Below are 25,482 nucleotides of genomic sequence, written 5' to 3'. Positions count from 1 at the left end.
ACCGACACGTACACAGAGGAAAACAAAACAAAGCACTTTCACTCAATGTGACGTTGGAGTTCTTGTTAGAGAGGTGGAAAAGAGGGGAATATGTTTGGAGGGCACAGTGTGGGCATTACTAATGCCAAAAAAGCTGTAGAGTGATAACATGTTGCAGACGCAGTTAATACCACAGCCTCATTATATACATATTAAAGTTGATGCAAAAAGACGCGCTACTGCGAGAAAGTGTTTTTGCCAACGGGACACCGGAGTTGACCCCTCTTGAAGTGGGACAGGCAAGGCGTGGTTTCTCCGAAAGTGCTCCTCTCTGTAACTCTGGACCCCAAACAGAAAGTCTTCTTGCTGTCTATCTCCATTTGCCACATCTTCCAACACTGCAAGACCAGCCATTGTGCGGCCATTACGCATGGCATGCCTTTTATACCAATTTGGTTTTATCTAAAAAGCTAAGTGTGTGGGAATGTATTTCATTGTAAGTGACAAATAGTTCTGCGCAAGGGCATGTAATTAGTAAAACTTTATTTCTATTGCACATTTCACAATGGTTAAGACATGCTTTAGACCAGGAGTGACCACACTTTTTAAAATTACCAAGTCAAAATGATCTACCTACTATAAATATGCAAAACATTTATTTATAAATATATTGAAAATTCTGTATATGTAAAATATAAGTTGGTGTACCTTGCATAACTGCATAAACTCATATTGCACAATACAACTCTGTACATTTTTTTCATCACCTCACTCTGATGACTGATGACACCGAATGGAATCAGCCAGGGATGCATAGTTCGGACAGTAGCTGCTGATAGCCAGCCTCAAGTACACTTCCAAATGATCATCAGTCATGGTGGAACAGTATTTGGACTAACAGTGCCTTGCAAAAGTATTCACCCCCTTGGCATGGATGGCGTGTTTTGTTGCCTCACAACCTGGAATCAACATGGATTTTTTTGAGGATTTGCATCATTTAATTTACAGAACATGCCCACAATTTTTTTTTTATTGTGAAGCAAACAACAAATAGGACAAAATAACAGAAAAAGTCAATGTGCATAACTATTCACCCCCTCCTAAAGTCAATACTTTGTAGAGCCACCTTTTGCTGCAATCACAGCTCCAAGTCGCTTTGGATAAGTCTCTATGAGCTTGCCACATCTTACCACTGGGATTTTTGCCCATTTCTCCTTGCAAAACTGCTCCAGCTCCTTCAAGTTGGATGGTTTGCGCTTGTGAACAGCAATCTTTAAGTCTGACCACAGATTTTCTATTAGATTGAGGTCTGGGCTTTGACTAAGCCATTCCAACACATTTACATGTTTCCCCTTAAACCACTCAAGTGTTGCTTTAGCAGTGTGTTTGGGGTCATTGTCCTGCTGGAAGGTGAACCTCCATCCTGGTCTCAAATCACGCACAGAGTGGTACAGGTTTTGCTCAAGAATATCCCTGTATTTGGCACCATCCAACTTTCCCTCAACTCTGACCAGTTTCCCAGTCCCGTCTGCTGGGATGGTGTTCTTTGGTTGATGTGATGTGTTGGGTTTGCGCCAGACATAGCGTTTTCTTTGATGGCCGAAAAGTTCAATTTTAGTCTCATCAGACCAGAGCACCTCCCTCCATACATTTTGGCAGTCTCCCATGTGCCTTTTCGCAAACTCAAAATGTGCCATTTAGTTTTTTGCTGAAAGTAATGGCTTTCTTCTGGCCACTCTGCCATAAAGCCCAACTCTATGGAGCGCACGGCTTATTGTCGTCCTATGTACAGGTACTTCAGTCTCTGCTGTGGAACTCTGCAGCTCCTCCGGGGTTACCTTAGGTCTCTGTGCTGCCTCTCTGATTAATGCCCTCCTTGCCCGGTCCGTGAGTTTTGGTGGGCGGCTGTCTGTTGGCAGGTTTGCTGTTGTGCCATGTTCTTTTCATTTGGTTATGATAGATTTGATGGTACTCCTGGGGATCGTCAAAGATTTGGATATTTTTTTATAACCTAACCCTGTCTTGTACTTCTCAATAACATTGTCCCTTACTTGTTTTTGAGAGGTCCTTGGTCTTCATGGCAGTGTTTGGTTAGTGGTGCCTCTTGATTAGGTGTTGCAGCCTCTGGGGCCTTTCAAAAAAGGTGTGTATATGCAATGACAAATCATGTGACACTTAGATTGCACACAGGTGGACATCATTTCACTAATTTATGTGACTTCTGAAGGTAATTGGTTGCACCAGATCTTTTTATGGGCTTCATAACAAAGGGGGTGAATACATAGGCACATGCCAATTTTCAGTTTGTTATTCCTAAAAAATAGTTTTATGTATATATTTTTCTCATTTCACTTCACCAACTTACACTAGTGTTCTGATCCATCACATCAAATTCAGATTAAAAAAACATTGAACTAAAGGCTGTAATGTAACAAAATAGGTACATTTCCCTTCTTCGGAATAGCAATGGTTGACATCCAGATGTGGCAAACGCACTTCATAAAGGACATTGTGAAAAAAAAAAAGTCCCCCTCTCTTTCCGTATGGAAGTAAAACTTCCGGCAAATTTGAGATTTGCTGTGCAAGTCAGTCTGGCGAAGAACCCATTCAAACCCATTTCCAATGTCCCCAAAATCGAGGCACCAATCACAACCGTTGAGGCGGGCTTTACGCGACGACGATGGCGCAGCGACGGCGAGCAGCTTTTTGTTTACGTTCAACATGATGGCTACCGAAGCTACCGAAGCGCAGCGTCACCCGGATCGTTGGTCTGATTGGTTGGACTATCCAATGCGCCTAGAGGCATTTGAGCGGCGTCCGTTGGTGACTCCCCTTTGGAAATGAACTGTCAATGAACTGAGAAGGGTCTGGTGTCAACCAGGCTAGTATAGAAGTGGGAGGTTTTTAGCTTCTTACTTGGTCCAGCTCCCCCACTAATTTTTATACCCTTGTTTAAGTTTAGTAGAAATAAGTTAGGCTAACTGGGCAACTCGCTAGCTTGCTGGAATTTTGCAGTAACTGCTGCTGTTGAACGTGCATGCGTGCTGACCTGTGTGTCAGAAAAGATCAGACGTTACACTGGTTGTCTTGTATGTCAATCAAGTGACAAACGTCATAGTGAGGATGGATGATAGGCTTTTATTGCATCGTGGCATTCCTAACTTCAGTGTTTTGCAAGCCTGGTGGCTCACCAGGCCTTGGTTGCTTCCCCACCAGGCCTAAGCCACTGTGAATTATTTGAAGATGTTTTTATGATTGGAAACTCAGACATAGTCATATTTCAAAACTCTAGTCAGCTTTTAGCTCTGACTCAATGTAGGGGCCTATGCAATCTGTCTTACAGCTTTTTAAATTCTCAATTTCCATCCTTGATTCTGTTATCACAGCAACTATTGGGCTCTACATTAATGCTGCGATCAGTCTGTGACGGCCCAAGGTGGGCCCTCTTAAAAAAATTTTTTTTAAATAAAGGACACTTGCCACCGGGCCTCAACTTTTCTGGGGCAAACCCTGTGAAGTATCAAAATACCCAGTGTCCTCTGACACACACACACACACACACACACACACACACACACACACACACACACACACACACACACACACACACACACACCAAAAATATAAAACCGTACATATATGGACGGACGTTTTAATTCAATGCTTCAGAGTGTCATTCTGTCGAAATTTTATCTGTTAAGGCAGGTAGCTCACCTGGTAGAGCGGGCGCCCATAAATAGGTTTACTGCTCGATGCAGCGGCCGCGGGTTCGACTCCGACCTGCGGCTCTTTGCTGCATGTCATTCCTTCTGTCTCTCCCCTTTCAAGTCTAAACTGTCCTATACAAATAAAGGGCTAAAAAGAAAAAAGAAATGGTATCTGTTAGACCGCTGATTCTGAATGCCAGGCCGCGATCCGGTACTGGTCGGCACATTGTTGGCAACTAAGCCGCAAAGATGTGATCTTATACTATTACAATTTTTTTATACATGGGGGCGCACGCTCAACCAGGAGAGCTGTCCATGCGCCACAATCAGGAGGTGATGTTAAATAATATAGGTCCAAGGCAAGGAGCTTATTGTAGCAGATACATGAATTTAATAATTGTATGAATCTCCAGTCCATTTAAGCAAAACCAGAAACCAGTTTATCAGTCAGATTCCTCTCTTGCAATATTTGGATACTCTTACTGCTACTGTTCAGCATAGAGTAGTGTGTGTAGAGCATTACAGCTAATGATCTTGGTCTATTACTTTAAAGAACACATTGATTCTAGGTTCTTTCAGCTTCTTTTCTCACAGTGTGAACTGTTATATCAAGTGGAAATAGAGACGTTGGCTTTGCCTGGGATGCTGATATTGAATGTATTTGCACCTTCATGCATTATTCTCGACAAGTTAAGTTACAAAGTGGAAAAGATTTTTTTTCTCGAACCTTAAGGCCTTGGACGTCCAGTCCAACCAGATTAATAGGCTCGAATTCGAGGAAGCAGAGCATACAAAATGTAGTGTTGTTATTGATATTCAGTCAGATAGGCTGTGGTCCGTTGCATTCAGGAGTCTTTAGCGGTGCTTAGTGGCCCACACCTTGTTTATCGAGGAGAAAAGTGTTATGTCCCCGAGCTTAGAGGCCTTACAAGGGAGACAGATGGAGGTTGAATGGCTCAGTTTCTCCTGTTCCCCTGTCGGGAGAGACTTTAAATGTATCTTGGTGAGATCTCTGGGGGCTGGATTGCACTGTGTGCATTAGCAGGAACGTGGGCTGCTTTTGTGTTTCCAATTAAAACGTCTAAACAATGGATGGTAGCTGTGGGCAATTGTGGCCGCGTACAATACAAGTACAGGCATCCTGTCAGTGTGTGTGTGTCGTTACAGTAAGGAGCTCCGTAGTTATTATTCATGGCATTCAGCTCCCTCATAAGCCGCACATTCAAGCTCAGCTACAAATTTCTGGATCCAAATGGGCGAATTTCCAATACATATTAGGGTTTGTTGCTCGTCAAGTATTACCGTCAAGGGAGGAAAAAGGAAGAAAATGTGTAAAAGGGCCAGACACCGGCTCAGGAAGACAGAAACTGAAGCACACTGTTAGATGGAGAGTGGAAATAAAAGGGAAAGAAGGGGTCAAGCTGAGGTATAGAGAGCAGGAGAAAGCCACGAGAGCCGTGTGAGTGTGAGCGTCGTGCCGAGCGAGAGGATGGTCTCCAGCAGCTCCATTGATTTTTTTTTTTTTTTTCTCTCCGTCTCCTCGATTGGCCTCGGACGCTCCCCACCCCCCCGCAGTCTTAGAGAGAATGGGCTTTAACAAAGACCTCAACAGACACCCGCAGGCCATGACCGCTCTCCAGCCTCCATCCCAGACCTCCGCCGTCGAGCTAAAAGCGCCACCCACCCCTCTGCTCCCCCACCACTGACATTTGACTCGACACGAATTTCTGAGGTCACCTCTGTCCGTCCTTTTATTTCTGCTTTCGGTGTGTTTCTTTGTACCCCTTCCCGGGCGTCCCATTGTGTGTTCAAGCCTGGGCCTATTAGGGGGCGGCTGATATGACATGCCATAAAAAAAACTCTGTGATTATTCAGCATACATAGGAACTTTGTTTGCCAGGTGGAAGAACCTGTAATTTGGACTAAAACTCCCCACTGAAACCCCAGATTATTCCAGCTGTAAGACAAGGCAAGGCAGCTTTATTTGTATAGCACATTTCAGCAACAGGGCAGTTCAAAGTGCTTTACATAAAACATTAAAGAGCAGTTAAAAATGATTACAAAATTAACACTTATTTAAAGAAAGGCAACATCAAAAAGAAAGGTCTTCAGCCTTGATTTAAAAGAACTGAGAGTTGCGGCAGACCTGCAGTTTGCTGGGAGTTTGTTCCAAATATGTGGAGCATAAAAACTGAACGCTGCTTCCCCCTGTTTAGTTCTGACTCTGGGGACAACAAGCAGACCTGTCCCAGACCACCTGAGAGGTCTGGGTGGTTCATAGTGTAGCAGCAGATCAGAAATGTATTTTGGACCTAAACCGTTTAGTGATTTATAAACCAGCAAAAGTATTTTGAAATCCATTCTTTGAGGCACTGGAAGCCAGTGTAAAGACTTCAGAACTGGAGTGATCCACTTTCTTAGTCTTAGTGAGGACTCGAGCAGCTGTGTTCTGAATCAGCTGCAGCGGTCTGATTGATTTTTATTTTTTATTTTTTTTTAAGGGAGAGTCAAGTCTACTGAAGATAAAAGCATGGACAAGTTTTCCAAATCCTGCTGACACAAAAGTCCTTGAACCCTCGATATATTCTTAAGGTGATAATAGGCTTTACTAACTACTACAATTACTGCTAATATAGAGGGGAACATCTGGAATACCACCAATGCTAAAAATTACATCCAACACATCCATACATGTTATATAATTTTGAGAGAAAACAGAGATTCTTGTGTGCTCAGTGAATAAATGGCTTCTGGCTATTGAGGTAGGCAGATGTGAAGGCTATCTAAGAGTGAATGTGTTATTTTGGTGTTGAGTACGACTTGTTTTGGGTTTTTCATCGCCCCCAGTGACCCAAGGAGTATTTGAGGAAATATATATATTTATAATGGATAGGTTACTGTTATGGCAAGATTTCTATAAAGAGCATTTTGGCTTTAGCAGATTTAGCTGTATCTTTGACTATAGGATATTTCTGTCATGTAAATAGGATGTATTTAAAAGTATGTGTATGTTCTTGAAACTATACTGTACAATACTGTGGTATGTCTTGAAAAAAAACATCATCTTGAAATATTAACATACCAGAATAAAATGTAGTCACTGTATGGTTCCCAAACCATAGGTTAGAAATAAGGAACGATTACATACAATCCAAAAGAGAAGAAACATATATGTTTTTTTTTTGGATCACAAAAGAAGATAAAGCCCTGAGTAAACAAAAATTAATTAGGTAATTAATAGTAGAGCCTCTGAAACGGTACAGACTGAGGTTGTGTCTCACAGGTGACCCCCACACACACACACACACACACACACACACACACACACACACACACACACACACTTTGTTCAATAAAGAAAGCATGTCTCAATTAAAAAAAAAATAATAATAAAAAAAGCATGTTGGATGTTGTGTATGAATCAACAGCAATTAGCCCGCACCACGCCTTCGGTGGGCCATCTGCTGAGCGAGCATCAGATACAAACAGGTGGGCCACGGTGATCGCTATGTCGAACACCACGGCGGCGGGAAAGTGATTAAGGGGAGCGCCTAAATACCTCGCCGCGCGGAGACGTTACAAGCCGGTGCATGTCTTCGCCGCTGCCTGTTTCACAACGACACATTTTGTCTGCACCCACTCAAGCCCACATTTGTTAATTAGCGATTTGAACTGAAGTCATAGTGCAAGCTAATTGCTGGTAATAATGATATTCGATTAGGGAATCAATTGGCTGTGGTGCCTCGACTGCTTTGATGGATGCGGCCTCAGGCGGTGGCTGTGAAAGGCTTACACAGTGACGGAGAGCAGGAAGAAGAATAAAACAACTGAACACAGAACAAAGAATAAAAAATAAAAAAAAAAACTAAGGAAACTATGAGTAACAAGAAACACTGGTGAGAGCTCAGGTAGGACTCAAATATAGACTCGCTAACACTTTGCTGTCAAACCCGAAAGCTTTTTGATAGCTTTCCAGATACACAGAAACTTCCATCTGTGCCACTGGCATCTTAACTGCAACTAGTGTGTGTGAAGTCAGAGAAGCCAGCAGTATTGATCAGACTGCATCGATTCCCAATGTCAAGTCCAAACAGTGTACTAAGAGTGTGCTTGTCCACATCTGTGCGGGTTCTTGTGTACGAGTATGTGTGTCTGTTGCACGTCCATGTGCACGTGAGTGTGCTCATAATCGGCCCTCAGATGTTCAATGATCCATTCTGGCTCTGCTACGGTTTCAAAATGGGTTGCTGCGGAAGTTTCTTTGAATGAATTCAGCTAAAAGCACCAGCTTGTCATTGTAAAAAAAAAAAAAAAAAAAAAGCCAAGAATGTCTAATTTGTCCACAAGCAGAAAGCTGTTGACAAATGAAAGTTGGTTGCAAAGAAAATCAGATGGAAGTTCCTCACATGGAATTCACGGAGAGAAAAAGACTTTGAAGTGAAGAAATGATTGTAATAATCGTGCTAGAAATAAAACTGCACATAAAAAGAGAGAAAAGAAAGTGGAGACTGACATGTTTGAGTTGACATAATCGTCACCGTCTGGCCGGCAAAGATCTCAGCATTGAGATTGGCAAATGTGATGCTTCTAATGTCTCTTTGATTTTCTGCCTATTCACTCTCAGCGTTTTCGCTTCTAAGACACAGTTGGTAGTTTTTTGTCGTCATCGCATAGAGCTATTTATGTCATCTTGTAAAAATTGGTCTTTTTTTTTTTTTATATCGCAGTATATATTGCAGGAAAAAAAATATCGCAATGTCATTTATTTCCAATATCGTGCAGGCCTAATTCCTACCAGAGGACGCCCCACCCGCAGTTGCAAGTCAAGTTGCCTTTGGAATTTACCTGATGAAGGTCTGAGACCGAAACGTCTTTCTTCTAAATAAATTATTGCTTGCATAATGGTCAGTGTGCGGGACTTTCTCTAAACTTTTTGATCTGCTACTTTTGATCATATCCTACGCACCTGCCCGACAAAAGAGGTGTGCAAAAAAGCTTTCCTACGTTGACTTTGAACCTTAAAAATCCACCGAAGCACCTTTTACACGTTTTAATAATGTACTGTAGTTAAGGCCATTTCATCATTCTGCGGTAAATCGACGCCGTGGCTACGTGGAGATACACACCCTATGCTGAGTTTGATGTGCACCTCTCAAATGTACCTACACGTCGCGGCGACGATTTCCAACCGTGGTCAGAAAGCACAGGGGAGACACTTTGTTTCTCCCACTATGCCTCTCTAGAGTCCTCACTCCGAAGCAAATCACCGTCACCCAATGACTCACTCTACCACACACTCCCCACACACACAAACACGCCGGCCCTGCTATTGTCTTGATAGATCCACGCACACATCATCGCACAAGTATAAACTTCAGGCCACTTAGGTAGGCTACGGCGAAAGCTCTGCGTGGAGCCTCCACAGAAGCATAACTCCCGTCTGCGCAAGTCGGTCTATTGTGTTTAATCTACTACTGTGCTTTCTTAAAGGTGTTCTAAGCAACGTCACGCGGTTTTTAGGCTACAACATTTTTTTGTCACATAGAGCAAACATCTCCTCAATATTTGTGAGCTGCCGGTCCCCTGAACACACTGTAAACAAGAAGAAAAAAAAACGCGGTCTCTGTAGACCCCCTAGGGTCCACACACTGCAACAAAAACAAAGTGGTCGAACCTGGACCATGCAAACATTCACAAACCGTGTTCCAGTGTTCAGCCAATAACGGACAAGAAGGATTTGGAGGGGGGGGGTCTAGTCTTCGTTTTGTTTGAAAATACTTTCAACGTCAACAACAAGTAACGTCACCCAACATCGCTTAGAGCACCTTTAAATTAGTAATATTATCGTAAATGACGACGCTGTAGCGGAAATGGCCGTCATTTATTAATGTAATGCTAGCGTAGTTTCCTGGGGATTCGGGCTCTTATTTTTCTAATCTGTAAATTACAACTTGTTTGCCAACATTAGCTAAGGTCCTAAGGGGTAGGACTGTTGATGGTAATAGATTTTGTTTAGATTTGCCGAATAGTAATTATATAAGTGGTTATTGGTAGGACAGTTGAGCTAAAGCTGTCACTTGTGGCCATAGCAACTCCAAACATCCTGGGCTGTAGCTGCCTTAAGCCTGAGAAATCGAACATGCTCTTGTTTTTTATTGATGAGGATAAACGTTCCGTTGTCAAGTTTATTTTGAAATCGTAATATGGACTAGTGCAATATCCAAATTGCAGAGGGGACGCTATAGTTGTTAAAGGCAAAATACATGTCAAATCATTCTAAATTAAGTATAGTGGTTCTGCAGAGACGTCCCAGCCTGCAAATTGTATCCTACAGACTAAAGAAAAAAAAAAAATCTTTGTTTGGTACAGATCTTTGCAAAAATCAACACTATGATTGTTTAAATTTTAAAAATTTTAATATTTTAACAATATTGTACAATATTGTACAATATTAAAATTAGAATAATGATACAATAATGATCATTCCCTCCAATATCGCGAATCATATCGCAATTGCAGTATCAGTCAAAACAACCACAGTTAGATACTTTGCTCATATTGTGCAGCCCTAGTGTGTACTTGTCACATAACAGGGATATAACCAGAAGATGTATCCTGGGATTCATTCAAAACTTTAATTTGTTTGACAAAGAAATCGATGAATAAATATTTTCAAATTTGACTGAAGAGACAATTATATTGTAAATCACCGTTATTTCTGAGACAATTGTATTCCACAATGTGGAATTGTTACATCTCTAGCCCTGAGGCCATCTCATACACTCAGCGTGCACTAATCCACCTGACAGCTTGACAGCACAGCGTTATTTATAGAGCTGAACACCAGCTATGCATGTTTTAGCGTGATGTGGTGAGAGATAGAGAGGGCGGCGGCGTTGACAGCATGAATGTACAGCAGAGTTTGACCCGCCTTCCCAGGTAGCTGACCCGCTCCTTGTCTCTTTGCCTATTTATTACCGCACCGCTGAGATAGAATTCACTTGATGTCTAATTACATAACCTCCGCCTCCTGCTGTCGCGGTGTGCGTCAGTGTGGGTTTATGTGCACATTTCTTATACACTGTCACCTCAAGCAAACAAAATAACCGCTTTTTAATTTACATTTTCATGCACCACCTGTAGCACTGTACTTCACCATTGTAATTGAATCAGTCAGCGGAATACGCAAACCCAGACCGAGGCCAAGAGACTCATCAGAGAGCACTAATAACTGCCTCCTCCTCTCTGCTCGATAAGAGCATTTTGTTTTGTTCAGCAGACACATCGAGAGAGACGGCGACGTAGAGGGGGGGCAGGCACTGATGTGTTTGGTTTGAGTCAAGGCCAGCCGGTTCTGATGGCAGCATGAAGGCTCTGCTGCGCAAACAAATTACCGTTCTGTTTCTCTCCCTTAGAGAAGAAGAGCGATCTCTTGCTTCTCTTTTTCCTCCTGCTTTGCTGATTATGATTCATTTCGATACATTTCATCGAGACGTTAGCAGCAGAACGACACAGAATTTAATGAATTTACCGTTTATCTAGGCTCACATTGCCAGACCTTCCTCAACAGCACTCTAGGGGGGCGGGGTCTGGCTAGTTCTCACAACATTCAGGGAGAGGAGAAAAACGTGCTCTGGTTTATTGGCATTTCTTAAAACCAATCACAATCATCTTAAGTGCCGGACGGAGCAACGGTGCCTCTGCAAAATAGCCTCGGGAAAGAACTTGTTTTGGTGGAATGAGTTCAAAAGTTGTTTTAGTCGTGGGCGCCCGGATAGCTCAGTTGGTAGAGCAGGCGCCCATATATAGAGGTTTACTCCTCGACGCAGCGGGCCTGGGTTCAACTCCAACCTGTGGCCCTTGGCTGCATGTCATTCCCCCTCTCTCTACCTTTCATGTCTTCAGCTGTCCTGTCAATAAAGGCCTAAAAATGCCCAAAAAATAATCTTAAAAAAAAAACTAAACGGAAAACTTAGATTTGACAGCTAGCTAGCTGTCTCGATTTACCGTTCAGGGATCTGATCGTAGTCCTCATAAAGGTGACGGACATCCGGGCGAAAATTAGGGACATCCGGTGGAATTTCCACATCTGAACAATCCCGGAAATTAAACGTCTTTGATATATAGACTACTGCCTCACTCCCGCCGCTAGGAGACTACTTTGCTGGGGGGAGAGCGTGCGACAGCTCTGGAGACGGACCTTTAGTTAGCTGCTGTAGCAACTTGAATTCAGCCAGCGCAAACCCCAAACCTGTGTAACGGCAGCAACAGAAAGTTTGCTAACCCGGGCAGAGGGTCTGGACGGTCCTGGATCAGCAAACTTTCTGATGAGCATTACTTTACACATTATCACAATATCTTATCGGCAACTCTCACCACCTGCATAACACCTGCGCCAATTGTTTTCTATGTAAGCTCACATCTCCTTAGCATCAAAATACGATTATCATCAATTCATCTATCAATATGTATATTTTTTTGATTGATCGTTTAGTCCAGAAAATGTCATAAAATACTGAAGAATGCCCGTCCCAATTTAGAGACCTTAAGGTGATGTCTTCGGATGTCGTTTTGTCCGGCCCACAGTTATTAAACCCAAAGATATTCAGTCAACATGGATACAAAACAGAGAAAAGCAGCAAAACCTCACATTTGAAATGACTAATAGATTTAAGTCTTCTGTTGATCGACTAATCAATGAGTCAACTAATTGTTTTAGCTCTACACTTCAACCTGCACCAGGATATGGTGCCACTGTCCCAGTTCCCTGAGTAAACACTCCAGGACAGCAGTAATTATGTTGAATTTGCTTCCAGGATTGACGCATCCCAGCTTTCGTATCTTTGCTAATTCTGTCTGTGCATTTGTGGGGGGGGGGTTACATCCCTAAAATCTATTTTATGATCCCTCTGGGGGTCCCGGTCCCTTGGTTGAGAACCATTAGTGTGCATCATAGACAATACTAACCTATGAACTATGCCAGATACTCTGTCTGTCTTATGGGAAACTCCTCATGAACAGTGAAGCAAAAGCAGTTACTGGTGTATCCTATTTAATGTAATTAAATGGATTTTAGGGTCAGAAGATGACAATCTGTGTTTTCTTTAATTAAGTTGAGGTATCCAAGAGAGTTTCAAAGAGTCCGGCACTCAAACTGCATGACCGTCAATTACAAAACCTGCAGAATGATTATATTTGGCAATGGCAAATTCATGTCACAAATCAAATCTCACATCTAACATGAGCAGACAGATACTATAATAGGTGTGTATGACAAAGCATCTGCTGTCAGTCAGCAGATTTCATGATTGCTTCACGCAGTCCCAGAATAGATAAGGAATTTGAGGTCAGGTTGCAAAAAATCCTAAGGGGTAAAATACTGTTATCTATATACATTCAAAGATAATATTGTCCCCATGCACTGATAAATTCATAAGAAGTTTCATTAAAAACAGGGTGAAGTCAAAGTCCCCAACCAGCAGAACTCAACATTGCTGAAAACTTCTTTGAGAGTGCGATTTCTACTTCCTGCTGGCTTTTATTCCTCTTTGGCTGCATTGTCATAATGTCGTTATTTCTGTTATTTTGTCCACCCTCAGTTGTTTACAACGCTTGTTTTTTTCCATTTATGTTGCCATATCAAAGAATTGCAAATCTAGATTATTTACCAGCACCATCTCACCCAACTCATATTTCACGGGCCTCCCACTGCTCATCCAACCAAGTGAACTCTGCATCATTCACCCACAGCATGTGGTGGCTATGAAATGTAGAAATGCATTCAGCAGCATTATTAATAACAGCTGCTCCGAAAACGGGGGAACAAAATGCAAAATGGGAGGCAGGATTGAAACGTGAAGGGAAGCAACTCAATCAACTCAGTTTCATACTAAGTTTCATCTGACTGAAGGGTCAAAAAAGTTTCCTGGATATCATGACTATTATACGTATATGTCGGTGTGATGGGGTTATTGATCAGTACTAATGTGGAATCATTACAGAGGGTGAGAGTTCTGGTCATCTTGTGTTTTGTTGCTGTTATTAAGGCTCAATATTACTGAATTAGCAAATGCATTGTTAGAAAATTGTAATGCTTTCATATGTAATTATTCAATAATTATAAGTGCATGACAATGAGGAACAACGGTGATGAAGTGCCCTTTGGTTTAATGGAAACTCCTTTGGAAACTGTTTGACACATCAGGTTACTGGTTTTGAGGAGAATTGCAAGGACTAAAAAGACAGTTGTAAAGTGTCAACTGTATCAAGGTGCATTAAAGGGGAATCATGCCGTTTGTTTTAGCTTAATTTACCTTAACTGAACAGCTTCCGAGTCATTGGAATGGTTATATGACTTTTTTCAGGTTGAATGGTGGTCGTCTCGCTTCCCCCTAGCACCTGTGAGCGGAAAAAACACCCTTGTAACAGTGTTGCCAAATGTCTATTCTGAAGCTGTAGGGGGAGCTCTATAGATAAACCTGCGAGGAAACGGCAAAGAAATTGCCAAAACTGCAAAAAAGTGCAGAATCCAAAATGATCGGAGCTTGACACGTTCTCCAGTCTAAAAGTCAGGATATCTCTGCCTCTGCTGCATGCATTTTGACTATTGTTTTAATCTGTCGCTTTCTCACCCATCTTTGTAGAAGTCAAATACTAAATTGCTGAAATACCCTTTTGCTGTATTTACAAGAACGCTGGTTGGTTAAGGTTGAAGTTTGATTTCCTTTGATCTGAAGTTGGCCGGGTATTTGATACAAACCTGAAAATCTGTTCTTCTACCTTGCAGCTTACTTGCGGAGTTTGATCGAGCAGCGGTCATCCACTGTCCTTTACTTCCATCAGATTTATAATTAAAAGACCTACTCATACATAAAAAAATTTTTTATATATATATACGGCGGTTGGCTCTAAATTATCTTCATTGGGAATGTTGTATGAACAAGCATCAGTTACTGTATATGCACAGATGATGCTAGATAACAAAGGACAAAGGAATGATTTCAAATTGTTGAAAAGTAACCTTAAGGAAAATTGAATCGCAATCCATTTAATTGATTCTTTTAAAAACAAAACCAAACAAAGCATTGAAACTGTAAGTAAGAGCAAGAATCCTATATTTTATCATGTATGAAATGATCACTTCAGCAACAACCATGTAAAACCACAATCTCCAAGAAACATAATTTCCATTTAAGTTTTAATACTCTGAGATGCATGAATGATTGGATTTAGCGACCATAATCAGTAACACTATATGCTTGTTTTGACCTGTGATTGCAGAACCAGCTGCTTTACTTTGGAACGCATATTAAAATATATTATAAATGCCAGAACAAAGGAGTGAAAGGCATTATTTTGAGTTTAATCTAAATTTAGATTTCATCATAGGGGAAAGCTGTATTATTTTAGAATTGTATAATGTATTTTAGTTTTCTATATGCTCCATGTTACCTTAGTTTCCTCTTCTTCTTCACTTTGTTCAAATGTTCTGTACCATTTGCCTACAGTACCAGCGCCATGTCAGTCAAGATATAATATGAGTTGACAGCTGCAACCCAACGCAACCCCAGTATATACAGGAGGCACCGAGGGGGACAGACAAACCTAATACACACATCCTCATCTTATTCCATCGTTTCCAATCCATCAGTAAACAGAAAACAATGAAATGACAGGTCCTGGAGTGATCGAGGTTCAGCGTCCTCTCCAAATAACCTCCTCTCTTTCAAACAAACATCACGGCTGAGTTTCTGTCGCCCTGCTTCATGGCCTGCAGCACCGCACAGGGCTTTCCAGGAAACTATAGACATATGCACATTATTGTTCTCCTCTTGCTATTACTCTATCGTAATCTTTGGCTCTATTTCTTTCCTTATTTTTTCAAGTTTAAAAGGTCAAAAACTTTACTCACAGTTGTTAAGTTTAAACAAAGACATGCAATTAACAAAATGTAAAAAAAAATAAAAATCATGTCAGGCTTTGCCCCTCACCTTCCGCTCTTTGTTCTTTGTCCTTCGCTACAGGAAACAACAACAACCTTCGAGGAAGCAAGCTACACGCTGAAAATGGCAAGTTTTGAAGAAAATTTGGATCGTGCAACAAGGCAGGCCTGCTTGGTTCTTTCGGTGAATGATTTACAAAGAATATGTTTACGGCATTTACTACCTAACTGGAATATTTTGAGACCGATTGGTGAGATTGCTGTGGACGAGGTACGGTTAAATGCTGCCAGTCCGACATGCCGCTATTCCGACATGCTGCTATTCCCTAACCCCTAACCCTAATGGAAACAAAAATTGTCGGAGTGGTGGGACGTTTGAAAACAATGAAAGTGCCACCACTCCGACAATTAGATGTCAATGTCGGAGTGGGGGTATGTTGGAGTGGAAGGCGGAACCCACGAGGTAAACACGGCAAATACACTAAGAGCAAATTATGTTTAACCATGTATCCAGGGTTGCAAATGTTCCACCAAAGGTTCTTCCCGTTTTTGCAGAGCCACCGTTGCTCCTTCCGGAACTTAGCGCATCCTAAAACGATTTGTGAGTGGTTTGGAGAAATGCAAACAACGCAGAGCATGTTTTTTCTCCAATCCCAGAATGTATCTGTGGTGTAGCCAGACCTTACTCCTCAGTGCTGTGGAGACAGGTCTGGCAATGCGAGACAAACTGGACACTAATCCTGCAAAATAAATAAAAATATATTCATGCAATGTGTAGCCTACTTTAATGGGTGTGTAATCCAACAAGCGGCATCATACTGAAGGATGACATGAGTGGAGACTGACGTAGTGTGACTCAACTCAAACAGCTTTGTACACTCAGAATGTCATCATGACCTCCGTCTGACCGTCCGCACATGCAGTTGCTTGAGTTCTTGTAATAATAAAGTAGGAAGAATGATGTAATGCTGCTAAAGGGAGAAATAAAGTGATGTGATTGTCTTTAGGGTAAAGACTTCAGTTTGGCAATCCTGCCATGGCCGTCATCCACCCGGCCAAAAGTGCTGACAAACTAGGCAGTGAGTGCCTGCCAGCTCCAGAAGCGGACAGTGGCTAACCATGACATCTGGCCTTTCCTTAGAGGCATCCTATCTTGATGGGCTCACACTTAGTGTTACTTTATTATTAGTCTCGCATTGCCAGACCTTCCTCCACAGCGCTGCGGAGGAGGGTCTGGCTAGTTCACACAGCATTCCGGGATGGGAATAAAAAACGTGCTCGGGTTTATTGGCATTTCTTTAAACCAATCGCAATCGTCATGGGCCCCGCTAAGCGCCAGACGGAGCCATGCACCTGCTGCAAAATAGCCTCGGGAAGAAACTTTGTTTTGGTGGAAATTGCACGTTCAAAAGTTGTTTTAGTCGTGCAACAGAAAACTCATTTACCCTGCAGGGATCTGAGGAGCAGTTAACCATAGTCCTTGTTAATCGACCGGAGTTTAAAATTGCAACACAAAGAAAGCGGAAGGTGACGGACAGCCGGCCGAAATGGACATCCGGCAGAATTTCCGGTGGCACCGGAGCAATCCCGGAAGTGGAACGTCGTGGATATAGACTACATTATTATTAACTGGCTTTGCATTTGCTATTCTCTCCAAATTGGGGTTGTGTTTGGTGAAAATACTGTCAACTCTGTGTTTTAAATGTGCATGGAAGACCTATTTGAAAGCCGTTCCAATTAAGCAAAATCTAAATGCTGCTTCTAACTTTGTGGCAACAGTTTGAGGGAAGGTCCTTTTCTTATTTCAACATGACAGAAAGCCAGGTCGATCAAGGAATGGTTTTCCTGGTTTGGTGTGATAGAACTTGATTGGCCTGCAGAGGGTTCCCTGACCTTAACTCCATCCAACACCTCTGGGATGAAGTGGAACTTGAACTGCGAGTCGGGCTTTATCGCCCAACATTAGTTGCCGAACTCAACAATGCTGTGGCTGAATGGGAGCAAATCCCTTCAGCCAGGTTCAATAATCTTGTGGAAAGCCTTCCCAGTTGAGGGGAAGCTGTTATAGCAGCATATTTATGCCCTATGCTTTTGGAATAAGATGTTAAGTGTTTCCCACAGATTAGAAAGCAATTTGTGGGGTGGGGGGGGGGGGTTTGGACTGTTCAGCTCTGTTTCAGACTGATACCTCCAGTTCAGGCTGGTCCTCATCCTCAACACATGCCTTTTTCAGTTGCGGAAATACTAGGGCTGCAGCTATCTATTCTTTTTGTAATGGATTAATCTAGCACTTTATTGATTGATTAATCGGATACATTTTTTTTGCGTTTTTAAACGACCAAAACTAGGGAAAAAAGCAAAATTTTTGGAAATAAGCATTTTATTGCCTACATTGCTTACAATATCATCTCTCAAAAAAACTAAACATTAAGTGCATTTAAGTGCCATATTACGTTGTTTTTAAAGATTTTTTTTTTCAAAGATATCAACCTCAAACTAAGGCATACATTAAACATACACAAACATGTAAGTTGTGCAACTTAACTTTCAGAACTACAAGTTTCAACCTGAGACTGATCTGTATATACAGTAGGCCTATATGTAAATATTAGTTATACTCAACCTATTTTCACTTATATATTTGATTGTAATGTCACACAGCTCTGTTACACTTATGCTATTAGATCGTTGATCAGCAGAGAGAGAGAGAGAGAGAGAGAGAGAGAGAGACTAAACAAAACAATCAGCTGTTTTTCCGAAGGGATAGTCAACGCGTCAGCTCTTTAGATCAGATCATGGTCACCACTACGTATTTTCTTGTCTTTTGATTTTGGTAGTTGTGTTTGGTGTAGTTTCATCGTGCATACGACTGTGATTTACTTTTGTCGGATCCGCTTCGTGGAATGGATGATTAAGTTAGACTCCATGTTTTCTGTTGAGATGCTAAAGCACTGACGTCGTGCTATTATCGTGGTAAGCTAGTTTGATTTTGCAGTAGACACACTGTACGGAGTTTTAGTTTTAATTACGTTTGAACTGATTCCAAACTTTGGACACTTTGTCGTTTTCTCCTGCCTGTCTCTTCTCTTAGCCCCTTGCTATTTACGCTCTGGCATGTGTCGCCAGCAGCAGAATGAGCCGCGTCTGGTGTGCGACAGTAATAATGCTCCGTGCGGAAACACCGTCCTTCAGCGATACAACGTTGGTAACATTGTTTTAACGAAGCTTCGAGGCAAGTCATTTTGCATCGAGGATTTTTTGTAATCGAACTATTCGAGTTATTCGAGGAATCGAATAACTAGAAAATACTTTTCAATACTCCAATCTAATCTGGATAGAAGCAGCAAACATTCACTATAAGAGTAAAAAAAATGACGTTATTTATAATAAGTTTATTTGATTCACAGCTGCTACATAGTGTTTTGACCTCGACAACCCAACTGCATTTTACCGCAAACGTGTGACTAGTTAACTTCCTAAAGCAGGCAATTGTTTGCTAAGGGTAGAGTCGGGACTTGTAAAGCCAACATTGTATTCAGAATATAAAATATTTTCATAGCACTTTTTAATGTGTGATTGTGTAAAGGTGTTAAACGAGATACCCACCTTTTGTTAACTTGTGAATTTCGCCAGCCGTCTTCTCTTGTTTTCATGGAGATAGACGCTGTTGTGTGTGTGTGTGTGTGTGTGTGTGTGTGTGTGTGTGTGTGTGTGTGTGTGTCTCGGTCGGTCCTATGTGAGAGAGACACGTAAGTGACAGAGAAACGGAGGAGAGCAGGGAAAGGAAATGCAGCTGAACGAATACACGTTTTAAATAATTAAATTTTATTTATAGTATCAAATCATAACAAGTTATCTTGAGACACTTTACAGATAGAGTAGGTCTAGACCACACTCTATAATTTACAAAGCCCCAACAATTCCAGTAATTCCCCAAATAGCGTAAAAAAAAAAAAAAAAACGTGTCTGTGTGGGAAACACTGATGTTCAGCTGTCTCATAGATGTGTAATGTTCAGGCAATTTTAGTGGACCTGGCTTTGGCTTGAAATTATAATAATAAACCCCAAAACTCAATTAAACTGATGTTGCTATTCACCTCCGCTCAGGCACAAATTCACACACTGTTCCTTTGCTATTCTCCTATACACTCAATTCCCTGTGCTACCAGTCAAATAATTCCACTTTCATTATACAGGACCAACAGCTTTTAAGGAGCAAACCTTGATAAAATTATAATTACGACTCATAATTGGATGAGGAGTGAATGGTTCTTGGGAATGCGATGGCCAGAAAAGCAGCCCTTGCCGCTTTCTCTCTTCTACTCGCCCCTCACTCCGTCTCTTCCACCCTGCCATTACCTCTCTTTCCCACCCACCCACTGACGCTCTCCCTCCCACTCCCTCCTCCGAGCATTAGATGAGTGTGGTGGTCTAATTGCTTTCTTCGGGGAGAGAATTAGCATGAGCTGTCCTGAGTGCGCCGGTCTAATGCATAAAGAACAGGCAACAAGGGCCCAAAAATGGGGGCTGGGGAATCGCAGACACTTCCTCCTTTTGCCAATCAGTCGCACTTTAAGGTGGGTGACCAAGAACTGCATCAAGTGATCATAGGTTAATAGGTGAACAATCAAAATCTGCATGTTGTTGGACTCGCTGAGTTTTTGCGCGTCACTTGTCATGTTTAGCGGGTGACAAGCAGCGCCAAAACCTGCACGCTGATGGTCACATTTAACAGGCAGCTTAGCAAAATCTACATATTGATGACCAAAGTTAACGGAAGACTTGCCTTAATCTGCATGTGGTGCTGTGGTTGTTTATGGCTTGTTTGCTTAGAATCAGCCCTTCATATCTACATAGGAGGAGCGGATCCTCTTCCGTTAAGGCCGCCATGTTGCACCGCAATGTTTCTACAGTAGCCCATAAGATAAGATAGACTTCACTAATCCCACACTGGGGAAATTCCTGTGCTACAGCAGTTCAAAAGAAGAAGAAAAAATGTACACACATCAGAATAACACAAATACACATTAAGTAGACATAGGAGAAAATATATACATAAAGTATAAGAAATGGAAAAAATAGAATTAGTTTTAATAATAATAATAATAATAATAATAATAATAATAATAAAACAAACCTATTTACACAATGAACACCCTATATAAACAGACAGTATATAAACACAGATATACAGATGAGTAAGGTGCGGATGAGTAGAGATGACATATTGCACAGTTGAAGGTAACAGAGTAATAAATATATAAATATGCATAGTGCAGAATATTGTCCAGTGATGGCTCATATTGCAGAAACATCTAGCGGTGCTACATTATGATGTTGCATTAAAGAGTCTGACTGCTGCTGGAATGAAGGCACTGAGGGTGCAGCAGTCTGCTGCTGAAGGAGCAGCTGAGGGAACTCAGTCTCATGTAGGGGGGTGAGAGGTGTTGCCCATGATTGATGCCAGCCTGGCTAACATCCTCCTCTCCCCCACCTCCTCTATGGTGTCCAGAGGGCAGACCAGAACAGAGCTAGCCCTCTTCACCAGTCTCTTTAGCCTTTTCCTGTCCCTCTCTGTGCTCCCAGCTCCCCAGCAGGCTACTGCATAAAAGATTGCAGATGCAACCACAGAGACATAGACTGTTTGTTTTTAACAGAGTCCTCCACACACCAAAGGACCTCAGCCTCCTCAGCAGGTGGAGACGGCTTTGGCCCTTTTTGTACAGGACGTCTGTGTTTTTGGACCAGTCCAGTTTATTGTTGAGGTGAACACCCAGATATTTGTATGTCTCCACCATCTCCAAGTCGACACCCTGGATGTTCACCGGTGTAGTACCAGGCGGCCTCCTGCAAAGGTCAACCACCATCTCCTTTGTCTTGCTGCCGTTGATGTGAAGGTGGTTTGACTCAGACCAGTTGACAAAGTCCCAGATGACCTCCCGGTATTCCTGATCATTCTCCTCTGATACCCTCCCAACAATGGCAGTATCATCAGAGAACTTCTGCATGTGACAGCTGCTTGTGCTGTGCCTGAAGTCTGCTGTATACAGGGAGAAGAGAAAAGGAGCGAGCACTGTACCCTGTGGTGCTCCTGTGCTGCTCATCACCACATCAGACACACAGTCCTGGAGCCTCACATACTGTGGTCGGTCAGTGAGGTAACTGATGGGTGCATGCAGACAGGTGGGGGTCAACTCCCGCTCCCAATAGCTTCCCCCAGAGCAGTCATGGTTGGTTTGTATTGAAAGCACTGGAGAAATTAAAAAACATGACTCTCATAGTGCTCCCAGTGTTCTCCAGGTGCTCCCAGTGTTCTCCAGTCTGCATTATCTGTCTACTCAATAGATAATGGCATCCTCCACCCCTATGCCTGGTTGGTAAGTGAACTGTAGGGGGTCCAGTTCTGAGCTCACCAGGGTTCTCAGGTGTTGCAACACAATCCTCTCCAAGGTCTTCATCAGGTGCAACATGGCATCATGACTTTGCGTTGGCGTGTTATCTGTAGGCATTTTGAGCTATCCAACGTGTACGTCTACGCTGTATACAGCGGATGTAAACATACACACCACATGGCGTTGCCGATAATTGTGAGAACATACTATCGTACTATCGCGAGAATAACGTCACGCGTGTTTTAAAAAAAAAATTAAAAAAAAGGTTGGGTTTAGGAAAAGAACTTTGGGAAAGGCTTTAGTAACACAAAAAAACCACAAAAACACGAAACAAACGACGGTGACCAACGTCACACGCTATGGAAAACAAACTGTTGGGTTTAGGAAAGAAACAGTTTTGAAAAACGCCACACGCGGGATGTGATCCCAGCTCTCCTGGGTGAAAGTCCTGTGTTTCACGCATCCACCACCTCAGCGGACTTACGTCCTTGAAAATTCACACATAATGTTAAAGGTCAATGGCGGCCGAACGGCGTTGATAGACACGCTAAAAAGCGATTATGTGTCTTGATAACACACAAACAGCATACGAATTGGCGTGTCATACATACACCACTTTATGAGGTTAGTCTCTCAGGTGAGGTTAAGCCTACCGGTCTGAAGTGGTTGGGCTACCTGGGATGCGCAGTTTTAGGTACTGGGACCACACACAGTCTTCCAAAGGACTGGAACCTCGCTCCAGTCTCAGGCTCAGGTTGAAGATGTGCAGGATGACCTCATTGAGCTGATCTGCACGCTCTTTAAGCAGTCTGGAGAAGATTCCATCCGGGCCCGGGGCCTTTCTTGCCTTGATCTTTTTTAGCTCCTTCTTCACCTGATTGACTGTCAACGAAGACAGAACGGACAAACCAAACACTGGCTCTAGAGAGGGACGTTCACACTTTTACGTTACCTGTAGGCCACCATTGGGTATACTACACGCTTGGAAAGGTACAGGTGAGCTGAGGGGTGTTCGGTTTGTTCCAATCTGCAATCTCACCACTAGATGCTGGGTCTGTAACTAAAAGAAGAGGGGGCGTGCACCTTCTTTCACCAAAGGTACTCATAGGCTATTGTAGGCTGTGGACAAGACAAGGAAGCTCCTATTGGTTCAAGTGAGGTGTCAATCAAAAGGTCTGATAGTTTACTGGATTTGATCGTCTGGACCTTTATCAATGTAATAAGACTGTTTTTGTCAGAATATTAATTGGTGGATTAACAAAGGAGGCATCAAAGGTGAATTTGCTCGATTTTATTTTTTATCGTTTGTTACTCGGACAGAGGCAGTAATTGTACCTGCTGTTGTGATCGTATCTTGAAATGGTTTACATCAGTCAAAACACAAGTGGTGTAGCTTTCCAAAGATGTAACAACTTGAATGTAGGAGTTGTGTAAATAGCATGTGTACAAAAAAAGGCTTGGAACGCTAAGGGGTGGGTTTAGAGCTATTTCATTTAAAGTTCTAGAAATGAACCAAAGATGGGTAGTTCATCAGTGCCTACAACAATGACCACTGGTGTGGTCTTCCTGGTGAGGACAGTCTGGAGAATATAAGTTGGTCTATTGTCAACCCTCTTGTGGAGAACTCCCATGGTCCTCAGCAGCAGTCCTGCATGTGTGAGCGTGTGCTGGGTCAGGTCATCTATTGCTAGAACAGAGATTTGTCCTGGTGGTTGATTTCTCTGTATGGGCCGGAAGGATAGAACACAATCAAAATTAAAGCTGCAAGCAGCGATGGATGGGCCCTCACGGCTCGGCGAGAATCGGGGTTACTGGCGGACGCCGCTCCTTGCGACTGTGCATTTGCGCGGCACTCAGACACCGCAAATCGTCACCAATGATTATGGAATTGCCCTGAGTTCAACGATACCTCATGACTTTAAGGAAATATCGGCCTTTATTTGTCCTCAGGGTTGGACTCTTATGAAACCTGAAAAGTTTCAAGCCAGTTGGACAATGTACACTCAAGTTACAGCCACTTCCTGTTTTGATGGAGAAATGCACAAAATGGCCGCCCCGCCACGTCTTAAGATGGCACAGACCGAATTGGAAGTTGATCGGATGAAATCTCTAGGACGAGTTCGTTAAAGTACGACATGTGGAAATGGCCAAAATCGCACTAATTTCGAACATTGAAATCAAAATGGTGGACTTCCTGTTGGGTTTAGGGTATGGCTCTAATAAAGTTTTTTGTACATCTTGACATGCTACATATGTTTACCAAGTTTCGTGAGTCTACGTTAAACGCACTGCAGGGGCTCGATTTCTTTAACTTTGTAGGGGGCGCTAGCGAGCCATTTTTGCGCACCTATTCCCGAAATCCTAAAAATATGTAAATTTTCACCAGACTTGATAAGACCGCCAATTTTGGTGAGTTTTTGAATATGTTAAGCCCCTCAAAAAGCCAATTTACTTGCAGAAAATAATAATTCTTTCAGTTTCAATAGGGCCTTCGCGGCTGTCGGCGCTCGGGCCCTAATAAAATAATGTGGACAGCCCTTTCTTAAACAGATGTAAAAGGCTCATCTGCATCTTGGCTAAACAAGCTGTCTGATATATCTAAATCAGGTCATCATACACAATGACTTCATTAGTTTGTGTGTTGTCTTAAAAGTTCAAGTCAAGAACACATCCTTACTTATGATGCCAAAGCTTAAAGTAAAACTTAAACATAAACACATACACTTAAACAACTTTTAATTCTTTGTCATTCTTTCCTGTGATACAAACTCATATGTGTCAATTGTGCTAAGTGGCCTCATATTGTCATGAAATTCCCAGATTAGATTTGGTGTGTGTGTGTGTGTGTGTGTGTGTGTGTGTGTGTGTGTGTGTGTGTGTGTGTGTGTGTGTGTGTGTGTGTGTGTGTGTGTGTGTGTGTGTGTGTGTGTGTGTGTGTGTGTGTGTGTGTCATACAGGCTGACAACTGTGGATGAGCAGCAGCAAGGACACCAGTAGTCCAAAGAGTATAGAGCTGTTTGTTTTTAATAACATGCCAGAACAGAGGGATGTACCGAGGAGGAAGAGGGATGACGGGAGGATAAATAACTTGAGTATACAGAACATCCTTCCTCCATCATGCTGGACCCCAGGGGCTTTACAACTGGACCTACCAATATACTGACTCATGACACCAGTCTTTGCCATTAAATTGATGCTTGGATAGGAAGCAGACAGTGTTAAGCAACATAATTTTTTCTTTTCAGCTTATTTCTGATTTTGCAGATTGTGTCCTAGAGTGAGCATTTGGCCTTTGTCTTTTCTTTCACATTGCGGATTCCTTATCTGCCATCTATACTGTTGAGTTCCACTGCATGATGTCGAGTGAGCGAGTGCCCAGTCAGATAAAAATGCAAGAGCGTCACAAGAAAGGATGATGACTTATGAAAAGAAGGCAGAGATACAGATTGGAGTTTAAGGCAGC

This window comes from Perca fluviatilis, chromosome 23 (assembly GCF_010015445.1).
Source record: "Perca fluviatilis chromosome 23, GENO_Pfluv_1.0, whole genome shotgun sequence".
NCBI classification, from domain to species: Eukaryota; Metazoa; Chordata; class Actinopteri; order Perciformes; family Percidae; genus Perca; species Perca fluviatilis.
The sequence above is the reverse complement of the archived record's forward strand: the minus strand, read 5'-3'. Positions refer to the sequence as shown.